The sequence below is a fragment of the Nansenia antarctica genome (genome assembly GCF_963989245.1).
Source record: "Nansenia antarctica genome assembly, chromosome: 16".
In the NCBI taxonomy this organism is placed as follows: Eukaryota; Metazoa; Chordata; class Actinopteri; order Argentiniformes; family Microstomatidae; genus Nansenia; species Nansenia antarctica.
Window position 1 is genome coordinate 9,968,350 of NC_137686.1, and position 26,368 is coordinate 9,994,717.

The window sequence follows — 26,368 nt, forward strand, 5'->3', positions numbered from 1 at the left end:
TCACACAACTGCACCCAATGTGGCAAGAGTTTCAGTAGACTAGAAAACCTTAAGGTACATCAGAGAATTCACACAGGAGAGAGGTCATACCACTGCACCGAGTGTGGGAAGAGTTTCAGTAGACTAGAACACCTTAAGACCCATGAGAGAATACACACAGGAGAGAAGCCGTACCACTGCTCCCAGTGTGGGAAGAGTTTCAATCGATTAGGAACCCTAAAGACCCATCAGAGAACACACATAGGAGAGAAGCCATAACATTTGTGGGGAGTGTGAGGAGAGTTACAAACATCCCCCAAAGGTACATCAGAGAATACACACAGGAGAGAGTACCACTGCTCCTAGAGTCAGAACAGTTTCAGTAAGTCCTGCAACCTGAGAGCATCATGGTACGCACACTGACAGAGTTCCATTACCCCTTGTGTAGTACCATATATCCCTGCTGGGACCATATATACTGAAACATGTATGCACTCACTGCAATGTAAGTTGCTTTGGATAAAAGTGTTTGCATATATTATTATTATTATAATAGTTAAAAAGAAGATAGATTCATCCATGTATTTATAGTAACTTGTGGTCTTTGGTCACAGAACTGGAAGGTTGTATCCTCCAATGGATTCTGTATTTGACCTCATTAGAAGAATTGTAATAACCAACACATGGTCCTCAGTGTTAGGAGTTAAGTGTCGGAGTAGGATTGGAGTATCAGACTGTTTAGTGGTCACAGACATCATAGTTTTTTACAGGATGGTTCAACCTATTTTCATGATTAGATAAAAATGAATCTTATTTCACTATTGTCCTCATAGTGAAATCCTATCCAGGAAACATTCTTGTGGTGAAGAAAGTGCAAATGCAGGTGCAAATGACTGAGTGGCAGACATTGTATATACTTCTGATTTGTTTTTACCTGTTATTTCAGCAATTTCAAGGTTTGGTTTTATTGTGTGTTTGATTATATTTTCTGTTTCATATTTCAACGTTTGCTTTCATTGTAATTCTGTATATTCTCAGTTTGACAATAAATCTGAGTCAAACTTCATTTTCTTTGTATGATTTTCTTTGAGCGGGAAAACGTATAGATGTTGAATGGTTTACTTTTCAAAACAAGTGAGAAAACAGTTTAATTTGGATGGAATGTATACCTATAGTGATCTGTCGGTGAAATATAATTAGTTTTACAGTTTGGTACATGAGAAAGGTCAAATGGCACTGGTGGTGCCAAAAGTTCTCCAAATGGCACAATTTGGTGGTCCATCTGGACATACCTGTACTAACACCTCTCCAAAGTGTCACTGGCTCACATACTAGCATCTAACTTGGGACAAGTACTAATCATACATTGGAATACTGATTACATACAAAGTCCTAGCTCTATTTGCTACTACACAGTAACATCTATTTTGATTCTGACACCCCACAGGTGTTAGCTTTCATCTGATACCAAGATTATTACAATGGCCCTTATGGTTGTGGAGATATTCTATATTAATTGTGGGCATGTCATTTCCTGCAGGTTATAATTCTGCTTCATTTTGTATTCAGTTAATTATTGATGATTGTATATCTTTGTCATGTGTAGAATGTTATTCTGAAGTCAGATCTGAGCATATCCACACACAACCTGAATGTGGTATCCTGGCATTGGTATTATTTTTCAGGTAGTGGATGAACACAGCGTGCCAGGAAAGGACCATGTGGACAGCCTGGCAGAGAAACCAGGCTGTCAGCACCATCCTCGGCTTGTGACAGGACCTGCTGGAATACGCCTAACTTGTTCATTTGTGTGTGAGTGTGTGTTTATTTGTAATTATTTAAATAACAAATGTTCTGTTTCAAATATGAATCTTTTATCTCGTCTCTGTAAATAGTTATTTATTTAACCTCAGGGTTTTTAAGAGGTTAAATTGTTTATTTTTGTGTGAGTATGTTTTTTGTGATTATTAAAATAACAAATGTTCTATTTCAAATATAAATCTTTCATCTGAGTTTTATTTGATCATTTAGACACATTGCTAATAGCAAGTGATGCAATCCACGAGAGAAAGAAACAGGTCTGATCATTTTATAACAGATCCTTTCTCACAAAGATACACATGCAACTTGAATAAAGTATCGTACCTATAGGCCCATAGCACAGTCATTACAAATCATTAAAACAACAGCAAGTGTATATCATCTTCTGTCATGTCACAAGAAGCAAGATGTTGGCTCAAGGGATCTTGAAATTACACACAACAATACTGTTGTGGAAAGACAGTTCATCGCTGCAATATGTGCACACAATTTTGTTTTAGTTTTTTGGCTCAGTCATCATGTTGAAGTTTGGACTGAAGTGTACGTTGAAGCCCAAATCCAATTCATCCCATTCCAACACTGGGTGTGGTTTTAACCTTAAAATATCAAGACCTTTTATCAAATGGGGACACTCACTGGCAAAAGTACTCACTGGACACTCACACAACAAAAGTATTCCTTTCATAAACAGTGTTTTCCACAGAGACATCAGCCAGAGGTGTGACACTATTTACATCCCAATAACCACTGTAATGAGCTCCATACCAATTGTCATGAGCTCATTGACCATTTGGCTGGGTTTCTGTGGAATGTTATTAAAAAGGCACAACAAAATACTGGAAAGAAACATCACACAATAATGAAAATGACAACAACATACTACTCATAAAACATACATAAAAATAAGATCAAACATGACTATACACCCAACTATTAATACATTCAAACGTAATAACATGGAAAAAAGGGGTTTGACGATTTGATCACAGACAGGATGTCTGCTAGGTGCCTCGTTCATCTGTGACACAAAGGACCCAGAACACTTGTAAAGTGGTGTAAAGTGGTTCCTTTCTCTTGCTTCTCTAAGAGCTCTTATGGTTGAAACTCACTTGATCCATATTCTAGGAGGTGTAATTAGCTCACTGACCTGCGGTGACTGTCTGACTGATGCACCATTTGATTTGGTTGAACTCCTGTGTGGTATTGACTTCTTTGACCCCTGCATGACGCCTGCATGGCACATCAGCTCAGTTGGATAAAAAGGGGAAAGTTCCAGCAGGTAAACGGACCTACATGCACCTATAACTATTAACTATAACACTGCTTTACATTGTTAGCTGGCTCACAAAACAAGCTGTGTTAGTTGACTAGCGAGTGTGTCATTGATTTTCAACAAAACTGAAATGTATTGTAACGTCCCAACTTGGACAGTGGTGGAATAACAACAGATAGCTTCTCTCTTGTAACTGATTGTTTAATTGTTTAACTCGCATACCAACTTTCTCAATTCACCGGAGTTTTTCCTCTCTCCACGGTCTCAACACAACAACAACACGCATGCGCCCACCTCCACCAATCACAGGGGTGCATTCGCACACAACACAGTAACAGGGTTGCTACAGTATTTACAAAAACAAATCTGAATATTGAACAGCTTCCACCCCACAGATGGACATGTGTTTGTGTTGATGAGAAGTGGTAATATCTTGTCTTCCTTATTGTTGTATTATTAGTATTTTTACCCCTCAGTAACCCCTCAGAACTGAGGTAGAGCTTTGCTTTGTATCTTGCTTCTCTAAGAGCTCTTAATAAACTGAGGAGACTTTGTTTCATCACATCGTGTACCTTAGTGGTAAGTTCTTGTAAGCCTAGAAACTCACGTGTATCTTTATTATTGATTAATTAGTAGAAATTACACGACAAGAGACAGCTGTATGTCACCCCTCATGGTTGAAACTCACTTGATCCATATTCTAGAAGTGTTGCTGAGTACAGTGGTAGTAATCATGTTTAGCCTTGCAAGATTATTTGTGTACAATCAATTATATGTCCCCTTATGCAGTGCAGCAGTCTTTCACCACAATAATTAGGATATTAGAAGAATTATGTAGTTGCATATCATTTGCGTTACTTTATCCATATGTAGCATTTCGAAATGCTTAAACAAGTTGAACGCGGGCGCTTTTATTTTAAAGAAAGTGGGCGGAGTTCCAGAACACAGCTACGAAAAGCAAGTATATCCAGCTGCAGCCTACACGCGCATCACCCGGACGCTTGGACACCATATTTGGTTCGAGCGCGTCATCATACCGCGCACATTGAAGGAATGGTTTATGAATTATAGCTCTTTTATATATAATAACCAAAAGTAATTAGACAATTGACTCAAAAGCTGTTTCATGGGCCAGTGTGGGCTATTTATTCCTTCATTATTTCTTTATCAATTAAGCAGGTAAAAGGTCTGAGTTGATTCCAAGTGAGGCATTTGCATTTGGAAGCTGTTGCTGTATACGCACAACATGCAGTCAACAGAGCTCTCAATGCAAGTGAAACAGGCCATCCTTAGGCTGTAAAAACAAAACAAAAATCCATCAGAGAGATAGTGGGAACTTTAATAGTGGCCGAATTAACTGTTTGGTACATTCTGAGAAAAAAAGAATGCACTGGTGAGCTTGGCACCACAAAAAGGTCTGGACGTCCATGGAAGACAAGAGTGGTGGATGATCACAGGATCCTTTACATGGTAAAGAAAAACCCCATCAAAACATCCAGCCAAGTGAAGAACAGTCTCCAGGAGGTAGGCATATCATTATCCATGTGTACCATAAAAGAAAGACTTCACACAAGCAAATACAGAGGGTTCACCACAAGGTGCAAGCCATTCATAAGCCTCAAGAATAGAAAGGCCAGATTAGACTTTGACAAAAAAACATCTAAAAAAGCCAGCCCTGTTCTGGAACAGCATTCTTTGGACCGATGGAACTAAGATCAACCTGTACCAGAATGATGGGAAGAAAAAAGTATGGAAAAGGCTTGGAACGGCTCGTGATCCGACGCATACCACATCATCTGTGAAAAAACGTGGAGGCAGTGTGATGACATGGACATGCATGGCTTCCAATGGCACTGGGTCACTAGTGTTTATTGATGATGTGACAGAAGACAGAAGCAGACAGATGAATTCTGAAGTGTTTAGGGATATTCTGTCTGCTCAGATTCAGACAAATTCAGCAAAGTTGATTGTATGGTGCTTCACAATACAGATGGACAATGACCCAAAATATAGTGTGTAAGCAACCCAGGACTTTTTCAACCTCATAGGAGCCAACGGACCCCCATCGGCATCCGAAGTGATATAAAGAGTTTACCTCGATCAATTCTCTTCATCGATATCACATTTTTTTCACAATTTTGCATGCTATACGATGCCACCATTATTTTCCCGAGACGGTAAACACGGCCTAAGTCACATCCAGTTGATGTGAGAATGTGTCATGTCCGGTTTCAACGCCGAATTTCCATACCATTGGTCGGCCAACCCCAAAAAATCCCCCCCCCCCCCCCCCCCCAAAAAAAGAAAAAGAAATCTGATACATGAGAAAGGTCAAAGGTCAAAGATGGTGCCAAAATATCTCCAAATGGCCTAAACATATAGGTGTCCGCCTAAACATACCTGTACTAAAACAGGTACAAAGTTGCATTTGCTCACATTACTAGCATCGACTTTGGCACAAGTACTAATAAGACCCTGGAGTACTGATTGCTAGATGATTTTGGCTTCGTTATCAGGTTTCCAAGGTGATATTGACTGGAAAAGCTGTTGTTTTTTTAGGCGGAGACTGAATTTGAGATGTTTTATAATGTTCTAGCTCTATTTGCTCTGACACAGTAACATAGATTTTGATTCTGACACTTCTACAGCCACCCCACAGGTGTTAGCTTTCAGTGATTCTCAGTGATGGCAATCCAGGAAGCCATGGACAAAGTATGTACATTTATTCCAGAAAAATATTTGATAGAATAATGTACCCCAATTCTTTGTACTCTAATATGTGTTGCATGATGGTGATTAAAATCAAATGTAATGTGGTATATTGCCTGCAAATGATGTACAGTTGTACAACAGTGATGTTGGTGTACAATTATGCAGTAACCACAGGGCACAGAGGACTTTTGTCATACTCTCCACCCCTGCCTCTAGACTAAGCTGACAATCTGCCCTGCCTGGACCCCCCTCTTGACATAATTTCAGTCCTTCTGTTTAGGTGGCCTGGGATGGTGGCTTTCTGAGACAATTTTTTAGCTGCACTAAAGGGGCACTTCCTCCATTAGCAATCAGCTTTCTGTCCTTCCCTAAGTGTCAGTACATTACAATGAAGGTGGGTTTTCTGCCCTCAATCTTCCCTGGGCTTCCCAAAAAGTTAATTAAAAGTAACATTTAAAATCTGGACAAATGATGTCATATGACGATTTTGACATCTTTATGACATAATTTGTGTAGTTTAAAAAAAAAACATATTATTTGTTTTGGAAGCCCAGGGAAGATTGAGGTCAGGAAAACCACCTTCATTGTAATATACTGACACTTATGGAAGAACAGAAAGCTGATTGCTAATGGGGGAAGTGCACCTTTAAAGGAAAAACACCTTTTTCAGTCTAGCCTATTTGCCACCTTCCCCACCTTCCCCATTGTGCGACAAGAACATATACAATTTTCTTCTGTGCATTCTGTATGAACATTTTGGAAATCCAAAGAATTACCCAAGTTTAGCTGTAAGAACTAAATTGAATGGGCTCCACTAGCAATGCTGCAACAATGCTAGCGGGGCCCAATCAGTTTAGTTCTTGCAGCTAAGCTAGGGTAATTCTTTGGATTTCCAAAATGTTCATACAGAATGCACAGAGAAGAAAATGCCACATGTTCTTGTCTCACAATGGGGAAGGTGGTAAATATGCTAACCTCCCCAAAAGGTGTAATTTTCCTTTGAGCATTGCAGTGATCTAACACCCCTTGTCGGTTGTTATGACAAATGAAATACCGGTAACTCTCTTTCCAGAATGATGACATTGACTTTGGAAGGGAGTCCATCCTCAAGGGTCTCTGTGTGTACCTCAACGAGAAGCCAGATTGTCTGGTGATGATGTAAGTCCAACTAAAGTGTTCAAGTTCATAATTCACTATTTTGAACTAAGTTCAGTCCCAAAAAGTCCCTTTTTATATGTGTACCACAAGCTATTGCTACAGTCTATTATAGAATCATAGACAGTGATTGAAAAAGTTTTGTTTTACCACTAAACCAATGTCAATAATTTCCTTTTATGCATAAGATGCAGTAATGCAGTGTCATTTATAGCAACATAATGGGTAGAGGCTAGTTCCCATCGATGCAGAGCCTGTTAACCCCACATGATTACCAGCCCTAAGCCTAAACCTAATCCAAACATTACTTGACACTTCTCTCACTTGCTCCTGATGCTCGCGCGACAGCCTTAATCGTGTGAAACACTGATAGTAGCCTAACGAGCCTCAAGGCGAATAATCTGAATCTAGCATTGTTTTGTAGTCGAGTTAGGCTAGCCTACTTTTAATTCTCATTGATTTATCTTCCTAAATATGAACTACAGGTTCACAGCCCCCCAAAATGAACTAGTTCACGTTCACCAGATTCAAATGGCTGTGTTCAGTTCAACATTCTTGGAAGAAAAAAAATCTCTTTTGAACGCATTCATGCACAACATTTTTCCAAACCAACGTTCATATTCCAAGTAATGTAACTTGACAATCTTTTTCTCCAGACTGCAGACGAAGCCACCATCCAGGATGGGATCGAGGCGACCACAGTGGGGATCTTCAATATAAAGAGCGACGACCCAAGTGAAGGGGACATCGGGATCGTCCTCGAAGGGCAGGCTGTACTGCGAGACCTCCCAAGCGTGCCCTTCGCAACAGCCATGCTGTTTGGTCTAATCTATCATTTAAATCTGGGCTACCCTGCAGAACTGAGGTACACTTTTGAAGTTGTACAGAAAATCCTAATGCAGCTGGATGGCAGTACACTGTCAAAGAAGGCACAAGCCTTGAAACTCAAACTTTTTGAGTGAGATGTGAGGTCAGTAACCTCTATACTATTATTATTTATTTTTTATTTTTTTCAATGTACTCCTCCCTGAACGTTCAGACACGAAGGTGTCTGCCAGCAGCTCCAATCTAACCAGTTAATTGTCGATCTCATGTAAAGTTTTTAAGCCGTCCCAATGCACAGACAATGTTCATGTCAGTTCTACTGGTGTTACGGGGATCGAGATTTTGTTTATTTAGTGAACCATTCAGTAAACTTAACTGTTTCCAGTGTTAGTGTGTACATTCTTTTGCCACACTGTGCCAGAAGCTCCAACCTAACCAGTTCATTGTTGATTTTTTTGCACAAATAACATTTTTGTAATTGTACTACTGTACTATGTAAAGTTTTAAACCATTCAGTAAACTTAACTGTTTCCAGTTGCCCATTACATGTGTTTGAGTCAAGTGCACTTATGCATGACAAATAAATATGTTTTCTTAAAAATAAGTGATGTTGTACTGTAATATCAGTTTTAATGTCTCTTTTCCAATTAGAACTAACAGAACAGAACTACCTGTAATGTACTATATTGACCATGTCAAGGCATGTTCGGTTACTAGGCAATACCATGCTGGATCCAGACGAACTTCCTGTTAGCTAACAAAGTACTAACCCAGTATCAGCTGACTCACAGGAAGTTCAGTAGCAGCCAGGTGTTGCCCAGTAACCAAACATTCCTTGAAATGGTCAATTCATTCAGAATTTGGCAAAATGTGAATTTAGTAGTATGGGTACTGTTGTATAATATTGTGCATACTAACTGATCCAATATTGATCAAAGATCAGATCAATATTGGATCAGTTATATGTACAATATTATACCACTGAAAAAGGTGTTGCATCTACCTCAATGAATCATGGACATCGGTTGCATGAAATAAAATCATGTTTTGCTATCATTAATATTTCATAAGAATATAGTAAGACAATTTTATAATAGACAAACATGATTTTATTATGCAATTTAATCCCAAAGCTTTCATGTTCATGACACAATAAAAAACATGTTTGTCTAACAATGTGATGACATAACAATGTAGAACATGCAGCTGGGGTTCTAGAATCCAGCTGCAGTACACATGCCGTTGATTTACCTGCCATTCCTCTGTGAAGAGCTAGATAGATAGATTAGTTATTCGTTCTTCTCACAGTTTTTCTCCAACTCTCGCTATCCGAAAGTCACCAGACAATGAATCCTAGTGCGCCTATTCAACCGACGGCCTCCTTGTATGTAGGAGATCTCCACATGGACACCACTGAAGGAATGCTATTTGAGAAATTCAGCCCTTCTGGACCGATCACCTCTATAAGAGTGTGCAGGGACATGAGGACACGCCGGTCTCTCGGGTACGCTTTCGTCAACTTCCAACAGCGAGCTGACGCCGAGCGCGCCTTGGACACCATGAACTTCGACGACGTCAACGGGAGACCCATGCGCATCATGTGGTGTCAGCGTGACCCCTCTAGAAGGAACAGTGGAGTCGGCAACATCTTCATCAAGAATTTAGCGAAGGCTTTCGACAGCAAGGACCTCTACGACACGTTCTCCGAGTTCGGGGACATCCTTTCCTGCAAGGTAGCGTCTGACGAGAACGGCTTCTCTAAATGCTTCGGCTTCGTCCAGTATAACACCCAGGAGGCCGCAGAGAGAGCTATCGAGAGACTCGACGGCACGTTGTTGAACGACCAAAAAGTGTTTGTCGGACACTGGAAGTCTCGCAAAGAGCGAGAGTTCACTAACGTGTACGTCAAGAACTTTGGGGAGGATATGGACGACCGACGCCTGAAGGAGAGGTTTGAGAGATTCGGACCGGCCCTGAGCGTCCGGGTCATGACTGATGGCGCTGGTAGATCCGTGGGTTTTGGATTCGTCAACTTCGAGAGGCACGAGAACGCCAAGAGGGCCGTCGAGGAGATGAACGGCCAGGAGATAAACGGGAGGCGGGTCTACGTGGGCCGGGCCCAGAAGAGAGGAGAGCGCCAGGCTGTCCTGAAGAGCCAGTTTGAGCAACTGAACCAGGGCCACAGGACCACATACCAGGTGTGTGTTTATGAAGGAAAAAATGTGACAGCTGCTGGTGAAAAGTAGTCAAAGCAACCAGTAGGCAAAGTCATTATTATTATTTTTTTTTTACATGTGCTTAAACTACAGATTGTACGCTTTCGAATGATGTGTCATACAATCACAATCCAGAGAAAAAGCTGTTTAAAGAGTTGGTTGTTTTTCACACCTTCACACAGCCAGCTAATGGGCGGTAACACAACCACTCCCCCTCTAGATTGACAGCTGTCAATATCTGTCAGTGTTAGTCACTGGGTGAGATAGCTACAGCTAACATTATTATGTGTATAAGAAAAAGAAGCTGATAGTCTCGGTAAACATTCTTGATGTATTTGAGGTATAAAAACATCTCACTAAACATGCTCTCTCTCTACCAGCAGGGTGTCAACCTGTACGTGAAGAACTTGCACGACCGCTTGGACGACGACCAACTGCACAAAGAGTTCTCCCGCTTCGGAACCATCACCAGCGCGAAGGTGATGATGACGGAGGAAGGACGCAGCAAGGGATTCGGCTTTGTGTGCTTCTCCTCCCCCGAGGCGGCCACCAAGGCCGTGACCGAGATGAACGGCCGCATCGTGGCCACCAAGCCCCTGTACGTGGCCCTGGCCCAGCGCAAGGAGGAGCGCCAGGCTCTCAGAACCAACCGGAACATGCCACAGAGGATGGCCAGCGTCTGCGCCGTTCCCGACCCAGACTTCCTACCTAACTTACCCTACCAGGTTGCTCCCCCACCTGGACTCTTCATGGCTTCTCACATTCCACAGACCCAGGACTGTGGAACCGCCCAATACTCCTCAGCTCAGCTGAGACCCACTCATCACCTGGCTACCCTCGAACCTGAGGCGAAACCTCAGCACTTCCAGAACACGCCCGACGACACCACCACGTCTCCATGGGCTACCGGGCCTCAGACCTTCGATGCTATGACCCCCGCCACACCTTCCCAGGTGCCCCGTAGGATGACGTCTCAGCACATAGGTCAGTTTATTTAGTGAAGCATCCCTGCGCATAGCAAGGTTCCCACGGGTCCTTGAAACCCGTGAAAGTTTGTGAGTTTGAGAAAAATAAATCAAGGTCTTAAAAGTTTTTTGAAAATAGACATGGGCCATTGAAAGTGCTTGAATTCCCCTCTCTCTCTCGCTAAAAAATAAATAATATATATTCAAAAATGTTTTACTCAGCTCGTCAACTAGCTCCGTCTCAAACTATGCCGTTTTGGGTCCTTGAATTTGAGGGAATCGAGTCTTGAAAGTCCTTGAAAGGTGCTTGAATGGGATGTTTCAGAAGGTGTGGGGACCCCTGACATAGAGACAAGAGCACTATCCAAACATTTGCCATAAATATCCCTTTGGTTATGCTTATCTTCCCCTCTCAGCTACCCAGGCCTTGAGAAAGCACCCTGCCGTTGCAGATGGTGATCCAGCTATGGCACGGCTGCACGCTGTGCCCCAGAACAAGTCCACAGCTGGTGGACACGACCGCCAGCAGCACACGGCTCCCCAGCTACAAGTCCCCGTGCAGCAGCCTGCTCTCCATGTCCAGGACCAGGACCAGGAGACACTGACTGCCTCCATACTGGCTACAGTTCCCCATGAGGACCTGAAGCAGATGATAGGTGAGTCTATTTGTTTGTTTCTATGGATACCCATTAGCTGTTACAGTTACTGTAGAATTTCTACCTCCTGAAATGATGGCTAGGACTGGTGTTATCAAGCGAAAGGTTCTTTATATACAAATCTGCTGACATGCACTTGTGATCACTTTCAATTCAATAAAACAAGCTGTTAGATATTCACTTTCATATTCTGGACGGTACAATTCGCATTTCTCAAAAACAACAAACTGTCGACTTCTGTGAGACGTCTTGCTGCAAGGCATTCTGGAAACTGCAGTTCTGAAACCCATTCTTTAACTAATACAACAGAAATGTACTTCTTTTTTTTTTAACTACCTTAACGATAAATAATAACTCTTAACTGTCAATCAATCATGTAACATATTAATCAATCTCTTTTAACTGTCAATCGATCAGGTAACCTATAACGTTACAACAGTTACTGTTACTGATATTTACTCCCCCCTCCCTCCAGGTGAGCGTCTCTTCCCATCCATCCTCAGCATGCACCCCAGCATCGCCCCCAAGGTCACGGGCATGCTGCTGGAGATGGACAACCGTGATCTGCTGCGCCTGCTGGCGTCTCCTGAGGCGCTGCGCTACCAGGTGGATGAAGCGGTCGCTGCGCTGGAGGCCCACTGGGCTGAGGAGGCTGTACAGAAAATTGGCCACTTCCCAGAGTTCCAAGCGGCTAACGCATAAAAAAGGAGTCCCGGACTATGAAACAATACCGATTCACCGATGAAATAAAATGTTAGCATTGAAAAAAAACGATTACGAAATGAATAAATTATTTCATTAGGAAATTAAATTGATGGACTCGGCTGTGTCTAGAAAAGGGTAAACTGGACCTTGACGATAAAAGTAAAAACCCTGGTTGGACTAGATAGACCAACAACAAGGCCTCCTAAGTGGTAACTGGACTGCACTTATACAGCGCCTTTATCCAAAGTGCTTTACAACGGCCTCTCATTCACCCATTCATCACTACAATGCCTCTCCAATCTAAGTTCCTGTCCGAGCTTGACATGCACACCTACAGGCTTTTGCATCTCTTTAAAAAGAGAGGAGGTGTGATCGGCAAAAAAGTGATGGCAATCCAGGAAGCCATGGACAAAGTATGTACATTTATTCCAGAAAAATATTTGATAGAATAATGTACCCCAATTCTTTGTACTCTAATATGTGTTGCATGATGGTGATTAAAATCAAATGTAATGTGGTATATTGCCTGCAAATTATGTACAGTTCTTGTACAACAGTAATGTTGGTGTACAATTATGCAGTAACCACAGGGCACAGAGGACTTTTGTCATACTCTCCACCCCTGCCTCTAGACTAAGCTGACAATCTGCCCTGCCTGGACCCCCCTCTTGACATAATTTCAGTCCTTCTGTTTAGGTGGCCTGGGATGGTGGCTTTCTGAGACCATTTTTTAGCTGCACTAAAGGGGCACTTCCTCCATTAGCAATCAGCTTTCTGTCCTTCCCTAAGTGTCAGTACATTACAATGAAGGTGGGTTTTCTGCCCTCAATCTTCCCTGGGCTTCCAAAAAAGTTAATTAAAAGTAACATTTAAAATCTGGACAAATGATGTCATATGACGATTTTGACATCTTTATGACATAATTTGTGTAGTTTAAAAAAACAACATATTATTTTTTGGGGAAGCCCAGGGAAGATTGAGGTCAGGAAAACCACCTTCATTGTAATGTACTGACACTTATGGAAGAACAGAAAGCTGATTGCTAATGGGGGAAGTGCACCTTTAAAGGAAAAACACCTTTTTCAGTCTAGCCTATTTGCCACCTTCCCCACCTTCCCCATTGTGCGACAAGAACATTTTTCTTCTGTGCATTCTGTATGAACATTTTGGAAATCCAAAGAATTACCCAAGTTTAGCTGTAAGAACTAAATTGAATGGGCTCCAGTTGATAGTAACGAAGCAGTGGTCTAGTATGTTAGCTCCTCTGCTGGGGCATGACACCTGTTGTTTGTAATTGGGAAGTTCTGTTGGTGTGATTAAAATCGCCGAGCACAATAACTGCTGCGTCGGGATTAGAGTTTTCCACAGAGGAGATGTAGGTAATACTTGGGACATTGCAATTGAAATTGCGTTCAAAGTAAAACACACACACACACACACGCAAATATTGACAGTAGAGCTTGGCTTGATAGTGTATATCCCCACTGTGCTGGCTGCTGGGTCGCCTCCACACCTGGCACCACAGGGGCCCGTTAATAAGACTGCTGTCTGTGGATTAGTTCGAAAAAAATGTGTCCAATACAACGTTGTAGTTGTTTAGTACAAATGGGTCTATAGCAGCTAGGTAACATTTGTCCTGTATCAGAGTTGTGTTGTTGGGTCTTGTAGCAGGGTTAGCTATAGCAGCTAGGTAACATTAGTCCTGTATCAGAGTTGTGTTGTTGGGTCTTGTAGCAGGGTTGGGTTAGCTATAGCAGCTAGGTAACATTTTGTCCTGTATCAGAGTTGTGTTGTTGGGTCTTGTAGCAGGGTTAGCTATAGCAGCTAGGTAACATGTTGTCCTGTATCAGAGTTGTGTTGTTGGGTCTTGTAGCAGGGTTGGGTTAGCTATAGCAGCTAGGTAACATTTTGTCCTGTATCAGAGTTGTGTTGTTGGGTCTTGTAGCAGGGTTAGCTATAGCAGCTAGGTAACATGTTGTCCTGTATCAGAGTTGTGTTGTTGGGTCTTGTAGCAGGGTTGGGTTAGCTATAGCAGCTAGGTAACATTAGTCCTGTATCAGAGTTGTGTTGTTGGGTCTTGTACAGTTGCTCAAAATGCAGATAAGAGAAAGTATAGGCTAATATCAAACAACAATCCTAGAGATGACTAACTCAAACGTACGCATAACTAAATAAAAGCAGGCCAACTAACGACAGCTACACGCCCTCAACTGGGAACATAAAGGATAAATGAATTTTGCAATCAAACGTGTCCTACAGCGACAGCTGGTCGTGCAAATCAGGTTCTGGGAAGATTTTTGTAGCTTATTATTTTTTTGCCATCCTCCCTCTAGTTTGAAATTAGGTCGTTGTTTTGAGCGCGCGTGCGCGTTTCATGCGCGTGCACGCGAAAAAAATCACACGCGCTGTACGCGCGGACAAACATATCCGCCACGAATGGAAACATTCCTGGAGGAAACACTGGAACAGCATTCTTTGGACCGATGGAACTAAGATCAACCTGTACCAGAATGATGGGAAGAAAAAAGTATGGAGAAGGCTTGGAACGGCTCATGATCCGACGCATACCACATCATCTGTGAAAAAACGTGGAGGCAGTGTGATGACATGGACATGCATGGCTTCCAATGGCACTGGGTCACTAGTGTTTATTGATGATGTGACAGAAGACAGAAGCAGACAGATGAATTCTGAAGTGTTTAGGGATATTCTGTCTGCTCAGATTCAGACAAATTCAGCTAAGTTGATTGTATGGTGCTTCACAATACAGATGGACAATGACCCAAAATATAGTGTGTAAGCAACCCAGGACTTTTTTAACCTCATAGGAGCCAACGGACCCCCATCGGCATCCGAAGTGATATAAAGAGTTTACCTCGATCAATTCTCTTCATCGATATCACATTTTTTTCACAATTTTGCATGCTATACGATGCCACCATTTTTTCCCCGAGACGGTAAACACGGCCTAAGTCACATCCAGTTTTCTCCAACTGGAGAATGTGTCATGTCCGGTTTCAACGCCGAATTTCCATACCATTGGTCGGCCAACCCAAAAAAATCCCCCCCCCCCCCCAAAAAAAAGAAAAAGAAATCTGATACATGAGAAAGGTCAAAGGTCAAAGATGGTGCCAAAATATCTCCAAATGGCCTAAACATATAGGTGTCCGCCTAAACATACCTGTACTAAAACAGGTACAAAGTTGCATTTGCTCACATTACTAGCATCCAGTGATGCCGGTAACGCGTTACTAAGTAACGCGTTACTCTAATCTGAATACTTTTTCTGTAACGAGTATTCTAACGCGATACTATTTCCAAATCAGTAATCGGATTAAAGTTACTTATTCAAGTGACTGTGCGTTACTTTTGCGTTACTACCTCATAACTTAGGCTAAATGCAGTATTTCTTTGTAATGTTCGATAGCTTTTCTCGCGTCTTGGGGAGTGACGTCAGTGCTCACGTTTTCAACACGAGGTTACTATGGAAGGCCATGCCCGCAAAAAACGGCTCTCGACTATCGCGAGATTGCAGCAGAATCGCTCACGTGTATCACCACGCTGATTGCACAGTGTAAACAGAAGCGTAGCCTACACAATGGAGCGAGAACAGAGATATGCGTTAAATAGCTGGAAATATAAGGATTATTTTGAGTTTGTGTCAGCAAAGGATGACAAGAACATAAATGTTGATCATTGATAAACTCAGACTCACCCAGTTTAGGATTAGGATTATATTAGGATCATATCTGAATGGTCAGGGTAGGTTTTAGGTTTTGTGAAACCACTCCTTGCTAGTTACTGTTAAATAAAGATTATATTTATTTTATTGTTTAAAAACAAGTATTTATGTTGGGTGAGGCAAAGAAAGACTCTTTATTTTGTTGTTTTAAGTTATTGTTTAAAGTTTAATTATGTAATTTAAGTTACTGTTAAAATAAAGTGAGTTTTGGCAAAACCAGTTTTCATTTTTATGTTGCGCGGGGGGGGGGGGGGGTCGGGTGCCTAGGCAGCTGCCAATAGTAACTAAAAAAGTAACTAGTAATCTAACTTAGTTACTTTTAAAATCAAGTAATCAGTAAAGTAACTAGATTACTTTTTAAAGGAGTAATCAGTAATCAGTAATCAGAATACTTTTTCAAAGTAACTGTGGCAACACTGCTAGCATCGACTTTGGCACAAGTACTAATAAGACCCTGGAGTACTGATTGCTAGATGATTTTGGCTTCGTTATCAGGTTTCCAAGGTGATATTCACTGGAAAAGCTGTTGTTTTTTTAGGCGGAGACTGAATTTGAGATGTTTTATAATGTTCTAGCTCTATTTGCTCTGACACAGTAACATAGATTTTGATTCTGACACTTCTACAGCCACCCCACAGGTGTTAGCTTTCATTTGATAACAATATCATTATGAAGGCCCTTGTGATTGTGGAGATATTCTATATTCACTGTGGGCATGTCATTTCGAGCAGAAAACCAGAAAAATGAGGTGGATTGATTGATTGATTGAAAACTTTATTAGAAGATTTGCAGAAGTAGGTACATGAAAGTACATATTACATACAAGGTCAACTAACAGGATAAAAACCCAAGAAAGCCACTGGCTTATTTCAATTGGGGTCCTTGATTCTCAATTCATCGGATAAGAACGTGCAAACCAGCAGCTTTGTGTCGAAAGACACAACTCTGTTTCCACAACTGTCTATTAAACTGAATGACAAGAAGGACCGTGTGGATCAGGAGATCTCCTCTGCTGAAGTGAAAGACTCTGCTCTCTACTACTGTGCTGTGAGGCCCACAGTGACAGGAAACACAGAGACACTGTACAAAAACCTGACAACATGCACAGACAGAAAGCAATTCCATAAGTTGTTATCAACACCATTTAAGTCCACATTACAGTTGAATCACAATTAAAAATCTACCACAATCTTCCTAATAATACATGATACAATACAATATTACTTGATACTGATATTGGTAATTGTCACACTGCCCACGTTAATATTAAGATATTTCATTTGCATAATACTATCATTGTGTCACGCTGCAGTATAACCATTGTTTTCTACTCCCTGTTTATTTACCCTTACAATACCAATCAGAAAATCAACATCAGTTATATTTCAAAGACATGTAATATGATCTATGTATAGAACACAGAGCTTTACCCACTATAGGACCGACCCAAACCATACCGTGCTGACTCTAATACTCTTGTCCTTCTAGTCCTGTTACAACATCTATGCTGGGTGTGTAACCAGGCCAGACCAGTACAGCTGGCTCAGTTTAGCTGTGGTGTGAATTCAGGTACAATGTGATTAAACAGGGAGCAGTAATTCCCTCTAGAGCCAGTAGGGGGTGCTGTTTATACGTATATCCACATGTAGGGGATGTTAGAGTGAAGAAGTGTAGTCAGGTCTCTGTGTTCTCTCTGTTTGTTACTCAAAGGTCTGCCAAGATGTTGCTCCTCTCGTTTCTCCTCTTTACAGCTCTTTCAGGTGAGTTACAACAGGTATTGATTGAATGCTTATTTCTCAAAACATTTTCATTGTATATGTTCATTTTAGCCGATTGTACGTCTCAACATTTGAAATTGATCATTCTATGTCTAGAGTATATAATGTTACACTCATACAAGCAGTTTACAAATAAGTTTTCCCCCACAGGAATCAGTTTTGGGGATATGAAGCCAAACTCTCCAGAAGAGCATGCTGTGGAGGGGAGAAATGTCCACCTCTCCTGTAAATATGATGACAGCAGTATCTACAACGTACAGTGGTACCGCCAATATCCAGGATCTAAACCAGAGTTCCTCCTGTACATCTCAGAACAGGGCTCTATAGAAAACGCTACTCCACCATACCCTCGCCTGTCATCTAACATCCAGAAAAACGAAAATAATGTTTCTCTGGAGATCTCCTCTGCTGAAGTGACAGACTCTGCTCTCTACTACTGTGCTGTGAGGCCCACAGTGACAGGAAACCCAGAAACACTGTACAAAAACCTCACTGACTGACGTCTCATAAGAGAAAAACACTCTCTGGCTCATCATCAATGTAGGAACTTATTATATGAATATATATGAACTAATTCACATTTCATCAACTGCAAATGGGCAATACATGATTCCCAAAAGTGACCATTGTATTTGGATTACATTTAGATTCTGGCTTAAACAAATTACCTATTATAATGAAATAAAATACATTTCCTCATGTTGAATGGATGAATGATGTTGAAGAGCCTGCACCAAAAACAACACTGAGGCCTACCCTACTGCACCATTACTTGGGCAGGACAGCCCCTCTGCCTGCCTCTGTTAGCCTGAAATGCCTGTAGGAGATAATAACAATAATAGACAACAACACAGAACACAGCAACATCATCGTAGATAAAAAAGGATTCAATGTTAGAGTGTTTTGTAGTTTACATTTTCTTTGTTTTTCTTTGTTTTCTCCTAACGTTTGAGAATGACGGCTAGTGCAAACCAGGCAGCTCACAGGTTGTTATAGTTGAATGAGAGCGATTATATCGCTACTGTAATTGTTGTGTGGCTGAAATGATATGGGAATACTTTTAAAAGGTATATCAAATTGTTTTATAATGGTAATGATAATACAAATATAGAAGTGATCATTTTTATTAGCTTACTTAACAGACTATTGTATGTTTATTGTGATTCTAGCCTATTGATTTTAAATGGAAATATAACGGATGGTTATTACTGTTGAATATTGAGATTTTGAAATAATACTCTTATTTTGATATTTTAATTATTACTGTTCTACACTGAGGACCAGCCGACTCACTATTGTGTTTCCCATTTATTCTTTCAGAGAATGGGTGTAACATGTTTTTGGCAAACTACCCCAAGAGTGATACAGGCACTTCTCCAAAACAATCCATTGTTTTTGTGATTATTTTGAGTATCACAAATGATGTCAAAACAGATTATAATTGAATCACAAAACAAGCTCTCTCTGAAGATGCAAACTGTCCCAAATCTACAGCATCAAATAAATACATGATAGTGTTCATGATAAATATACTATAATGTATTCCCGCTGGTACCATAGAAAAATGTGTACTCACTGCACTGTAAGTCGCTTTGCATTATTGTCAACTACCGTAAATGGCATATATATTAATTTCCAGTCTTCATTTAGCAGTTACTATCATTGTGTTACTCTGACCTACAAACGTTTGATTCTCACTGTTTATTTCCTGATAAAGTACCAATAAGAACATTAAATGATCTGATATCAAATAATGTGTCTTTGAACTGTACTGTAAAGAGCACATCACATTGACAACATTGTGGACGCAACTGTTAGCTTGGAGGGGCGCACGCTACACCGCGCTGACCGAACGGAGCTTAGCGGTAAGTCCCGCGGAGGTGGGATCATAATATCGACGAAGGATAGCTGGTGCTTAAACACGAAAACTGTAAGTAGCCACTGCTCCCCAGACCTGGAATACTTGACTGTTAAATGCCGACCCACATACCTCCCAAGGGAGTTTAACGCGGTGCTAATAACATGTGTGTATATAGCGCCTAGCGCAGACAGCAGAGTAGCATTGGCGCGACTATATGAAGTCATCAGTAGCCAACAAAGCACTGATCCACAGGCTATTCACATCATAGCGGGGGACTTCAATCATGTCGACCTGAAGGCAGTACTACCCAAGTTCTATCAGCATGTGAAATGTGCAACGAGAGGAGAAAAAACACTGGATAAGGTATACACCAACATCAAACGTGCTTACAAGGCTAGTCCGCTAGCTCATCTAGGCATGTCTGACCATGTGTCAATCCTCCTGATTCCTGCATACACTACAATGGGGAAAAGTGCTCCCATCACCACTAAGACTGTCAGAACCTGGCCAGAAGGGTCCGCTCCACTGCAGATCTGCCTAAATGACACCCTATGGCAGGAATATGAGCATGAGGACCTGGAACAGTACACGTCGTCGGTTCTGAACCACATAGTGAACTGCACCAACTCAGTCACCGTGGACAAACGGGTCCGGGTCTACCCCAACACGAAGCCATGGATGACTGGGAAGGTCCAAAAACTGATCAACGAGAGGGACAACGCCTTCTTCGCAGGGAAGAGCACACCGCTGTACAGCTCCACCAGGGCCAACCTAAAGCGCGGCATCAAAGCGGCCAAGGCAGAGCACAGAGAGAAGATTGAGGAATGCCTCCTGAGCAACGACTCCAGGCGGATGTGGCAGGGGGTTCAGCAGATGACAAACTTCAGAGCCAACAGGCTCACAGCCGCAGAGGACGACCCCCTGCTGGCGGGAAAGCTGAACACCTTCTACGCCCGGTTCAACGAGGGGCGAACGGAGGTAACCGCAACACAAACACCACTCTCTCCAGCTCTCAGCAGCCTCACCCTCACAGAGCATGAAGTGAGACGCGTACTGAAGGCGGTGGACCCCAGGAAAGCCTCGGGGCCGGATGGCGTCCTGGGACGGGTGCTGAGAGACTGCGCCGACCAGCTGGCCGGGGTTTTCACCAACATCTTTAACCAGTCCCTGTCCCAGGCCACCGTCCCACCCTGCCTGAAAACCTCAACTATCATCCCAGTCCCGAAGAAAAGCACGGTGAGCTGCCTAAACGACTACCGCCCGGTGGCACTCACACCAATCATCATGAAGTGCTTCGAGAAACTAGTCCGGGCCCACATACTCACACGCCTCCCGCCCAACCTGGATCCATACCAGTTCGCCTACAGAGCCCACAGGTCCACAGAGGATGCCATTGCGACGACTCTCCACGCCACTCTATCCCACCTGGAGAGGGGAAACAGCTACGCGAGACTGCTCTTTATGGACTTCAGCTCCGCTTTCAACACCATCCTTCCAGACAGGCTAGTGACCAAACTACTAGACCTGGGTCTATCACACTCTATATGTGCGTGGATCAAGGACTTCCTGACCGACCGCCCCCAGAGGGTGCGGGTGGGCCCCCACACCTCCACAGCCCTCAGCCTCAGCACTGGGTCCCCCCAGGGCTGCGTGCTAAGCCCCATCCTCTACAACCTCTACACCCACGACTTCACCCCCGTCCACCCCAGCAACTACATCGTAAAGTTTGCAGACGACACCACCGTGGTGGGATGTATCTCGGGGGGGGACGAGGCGGCATACAGGGATGAGGTAGAGCAACTGAGCAAGCTGTGCAAGGTTAACAACCTGCTGCTGAACAAGTCAAAGACCCAGGAATTCATCGTAGACTTTAGGAGGAAAAAGTCTGAGATCCAGCCCCTGCTCATCGACGGAGAGAGCGTGGAGAGAGTCTCAACCCTCCGATTCCTGGGACATCACATGCGGGATGACCTGACCTGGAAGGACAACACAAAAGGCACCATCAAGAGGGCACAACAGCGGCTATACACCCTGAGATGCCTCAGGAAAGAACACAACAAGCAGGAGATACTGGTGGCCTTCTACCGCGGCGCAGTGGAGAGCATCCTCACCTACGGCATCTGCAACTGGTTCTACAGCTGCACAACAGCGGAGAGAAATGCGCTACAGAGAGTCGTGAGAACAGCACAGAAGATCACCGGCGCCCCCCTCCCCTCTCTGGAAGAGCTGTACAACACACGCTGTCTCAGGAAGGCCTCCAAGATCTCCAGGGACCCGACCCACCCTGGGCACGTACACTTTATCAGGCTGCCCTCGAAAAGGAGGTACAGGACCCCGGCCGCTAAGACAAACAGACTGAAGAACTGCTTCTACCACAGGGCCGTCAAGGCCCTGAACACAGCAAAGGCCTAAGTTCTGGGCCCAGGACAGTATGGACGGATTGTATGGCAGCTAGTGCTGAGGCACAAACATGTACATTTCAAGCCTGCAAACTGTGACACTTTAAATAACGTGAAAAAATACTTTTGTGCAATATGACAACCCTAGTTGACTATCTGTGCAGTATAGTACAGTGGATTGTGTACATAGCCTTTATTTATGTAAACCAGCTCCTTACCTTCGTGTGATTTTATTCTTTTTCTAAAAGTGTTTTTTTTTTCCCTTTCCTAACACCAGGGGAGCCACCCCTCCTAAATTTCGTTGTTTGGTACCTGTACTGTAGCAATGACAATAAAGTCCATTCATTCATTCATTCATTCATTCATTCATTCATTCACATGCTCAAACAGAGAGCAGTAATTCCCTCTAGAGCCAGTAGGGGGTGCTGTTTAGGCGTAGATCCACATGTAGGGGATGTTAGAGTGAAGAAGTGTAGTCAGGTCTCTGTGTTCTCTCTGTTTGTTACTCAAAGGTCTGCCAAGATGTTGCTCCTCTCATTTCTCCTCTTTACAGCTCTTTCAGGTGAGTTACACCATGTATTGATTGAATGCTTATTTCTCAAAAAAAAAATCTTTGTATATGTTTATTGTAGCCGATTGTACGTCTCAATATTTGAAATTAAACAGTATACTATATAATATAAGAGTATATAATATGTTACATTCATACATGCAGTTTACAAATACGTTTTTCCCCCAGGAATCAGTTTTGGGGATATAAAGCCAAACTCTCCAGAAGAGCATGCTGTGGAGGGGAGAAATGTCCACCTCTCCTGTAAATATGATGACAGCAGTATCCGCAACATACAGTGGTACCGCCAATATCCAGGAAAACCACCAGAGTTCCTTATGTACATCGTGGGATCAGGGCACCAAACTTGGGATCCAAACACAAGGTTGTCTGCTAAACTTAGTGGAAACCGCTTGTATCTGGAGATCTCCTCTGCTGAAGTGACAGACTCTGCTCTCTACTACTGTGCTGTGAGGCCCACAGTGACAGGAAACCCAGAGACACTGTACAAAAACCTCACATGAACCTACAGTACATGAAACACACCTACTGACACTAAGGGGAGGGGCTTGTGGCAGGGGAGGGGCTACAGAGGCAGTGAAGTGTTACGCACACCTTGAAACTGGAAAAGCCAAATGTGGTGGAACCCCAGAGAAACAGAGACAGAGGCCAGGAGAATATATAATGATTTATTATGGATGATATAAACAAAGAAATAGGCCCTACACTAACTAGTGGAAAAAACAAACATAAGGTGTGATGCAGGCGATAGTTATGGGGTGTGTAATTATACTATGTGTGTGTGCGTGTATGAGGTCAGGGGTGTTGTATTATGTGCTGCGATACTACCCTAGTGAGCAAAGTCCGAGATCCTTTTCGGGCCAGGGAGAGTGATCCATGAGAGTAGTCCAGAGGGGAGTCCAGGGGTCGAGCCAGGGAGGGAAATCCAGATGAGAGTAGTCAGAGGGGGTCCATACAGAAAGTTATGTCCAAGCGTTGGATCTCCGTCTGTAGCAGGGTTAAGTAGGCGGCTGTCCAGGTGGTGATTGGGACAGCTGGGCTGAAACGTAATAGCCCACACCTGCTGCAAACAGAGCCAGAGATCCGGCCCACTCAATCCGGCCGGGAGGGGGCGCCAGAACGAGGCTCACGGGGGCGTGTCGGATTAGGAGGCACAACAGTACCCCCTTCCTCAGGGGAGGCACCGGACGACGGACCCAGGGCCCCGGGGTTGGCTCGGTAGAAATCCTCCAATAAGGACGGGTCGGCGAGATAGGACGTAGGCACCCAAGTCCGGTCCTCGGGCCCGTAGCCAACCCAGTCCACTAGGTATTGAAACCCGCGACCCCGGCGGCGGACCTCCAGTAGTTTGTTTACCGTCCATACCGGGTCCCCATCATCCAGGACACGGGGCGGCGGCGGAGCCGGGCTGGGGGAAGACAAAGGGCTGGCGGCCACAGGTTTAAGCTGGGAGACATGGAACACCGGGTGTATTTTGAGGGAGGGAGGAAGGGTCAAACGTACCGCCGTGGGGTTGACGATACGGTCCACGGGATAGGGACCAACGTACCGGGGGTTGAGTTTCCGGGTGGAGGTTTGGGAGGTCTGGAGGGGCAGGTCCCGGGCCAACAGCCAAACCCTCTGACCTGGCTGGTAGTCAGGGGCCGGCACCCTCCGCCGGTTCGCGCTCCGCCGGGCGCGCTCGGTGGCGCGGAGCAACGCCGCCCTGGCGGTCCTCCACACGTTGCGACACCGGCGGAGATGGGCCCTGGTGGTTGGGACCGCCACCTCCAGCTCCTGTTGGGGAAACAGAGGGGGTTGGTAACCCAGGGAACATTCGAATGGGGACATACCAGTGGCGGCGCTCTCCATAGTGTTGAGGGAGTACTCCACCCACGGCAGGTATTTCGCCCAGGAGGAGGGATTGTGGGCGGAGACACATCGGAGAGCGGCTTCCAGAGCCTGGTTGGCCCGCTCGGCCTGCCCATTGGACTGAGGGTGGTACCCGGAGGTGAGACTGGTGGTGGCCCCAATGCCTTTGCAGAAGGCCCGCCAGACCTTGGAGACGAACTGGGGGCCCCGGTCAGAAACCACATCCGAGGGGATCCCGTGGAGGCGTACAACGTGGAGAGTTAGGAGGTCCGCCGTCTCGGCCGCTGTGGGCAGTTTCGGGAGGGGAACGAAGTGGACCGCCTTGGAGAACCGGTCCACGATGGTGAGAATGGTGTCGCACCCCTGGGAGACAGGGAGCCCAGTAACAAAGTCCACGGCGATGTGCGACCACGGTCGGCTGGGCACCGGGAGAGGCTGCAGGAGACCCGCAGGAGGCCGATGGGAGGCCTTACTACGGGCGCACACCGTAGAGGCGGCCACAAACTCCCTGGTGTCCCCCCTGAGATTGGGCCACCAGAACCTCCTCCCGATGAATGCCGCCGTCCGCCGCTCGCCGGGGTGGCAAGCGAAGCAGCTGGAGTGGCCCCACTCCAACACCCTGGCTCGGACAGCTGTAGGCACAAACAAACGGTTAGGGGGTCCAGTCCTAGGGTCTGGTTCGGCCCGCTGAGCCTGTCTCACCAAAGCCTCGACGGGCCAGGTTACGAACCCCACCACCCGGGACGGGGACAGGATGGTATCTCCCCCCTCAGCGACACCCGAATCCGCCTTGGGGAACTGGCGGGAGAGAGCATCAGCTTTGACGTTCTTGGAGCCGGGACGGTAGGTAAGGGTGAAGTCGAAACGACTAAAAAAAAGAGCCCAGCGGGCTTGTCGAGAGTTGAGCCTCTTGGCGGACCCAAGGTAAGTGAGGTTCCTATGGTCAGACCACACCAGGAACGGTAGTTTGGCTCCCTCCAGCCAGTGTCTCCACTCCCTCAGGGCCTCGTGAACCGCCAGCAGCTCCTTGTTGCCCACGTCGTAATTTTCGGCCGCGGGTTCGTAGCGCCGAGAGAAGTAGGCGCAAGGGTGTATCTTCTGGTCCTCCCCCGACCGTTGAGAGAGGACCCCCCCGATCCCCGTGTCCGAAGCATCTACCTCTACGATGAACTGTCTCTCGGGGTCGGGGTGGATCAGCACTGGCGCGGAGGAGAACAGGTGTTTTAGTGTGCCGAAAGCGGTCTCAGCAGCGGCGGTCCAGCAGAAGGGCCGTGAGGTGGAGGTAAGCGCAGTGAGCGGCGCTGCGACCTGGCTGAACCCTTTAATGAACCGCCTCACAAATCCCGCGAACCCCAGGAAGCGTCTAAGTTGGGTCCGGTCCGTGGGCTGAGGCCACTCCACGACGGCCTTGACCTTGGCAGGGTCCGCCCGCATCTGTCCGTCCTCCACCACATTACCCAGGTAGGTGACCGAGCTGGTGTGGAAAACGCACTTCTCCCCCTTCACGAATAAGCGGTTCTCCAGGAGCCTCTGCAGGACTAGCCGGACGTGCTGGTGGTGCTCCTCCACGGACCGAGAAAAAATAAGAATGTCGTCAAGGTACACAACAACAAAAATGTTTAACATGTCCCGAAGGACATCGTTGACCAGGGCCTGGAAAATAGCAGGGGCATTAGATAGACCAAAAGGCATGACGCGGTATTCAAAATGGCCGAGGTGGGTGTTAAACCCGGTCTTCCACTCGTCCCCCTCCCTGATGCGGACTAGATGGTAGGCGTTACGTAGGTCCAGCTTGGTGAATACCTTGGCATGGGTGAGGGGTTCGAAGGTGGAGCTAATGAGGGGAAGGGGATAACGGT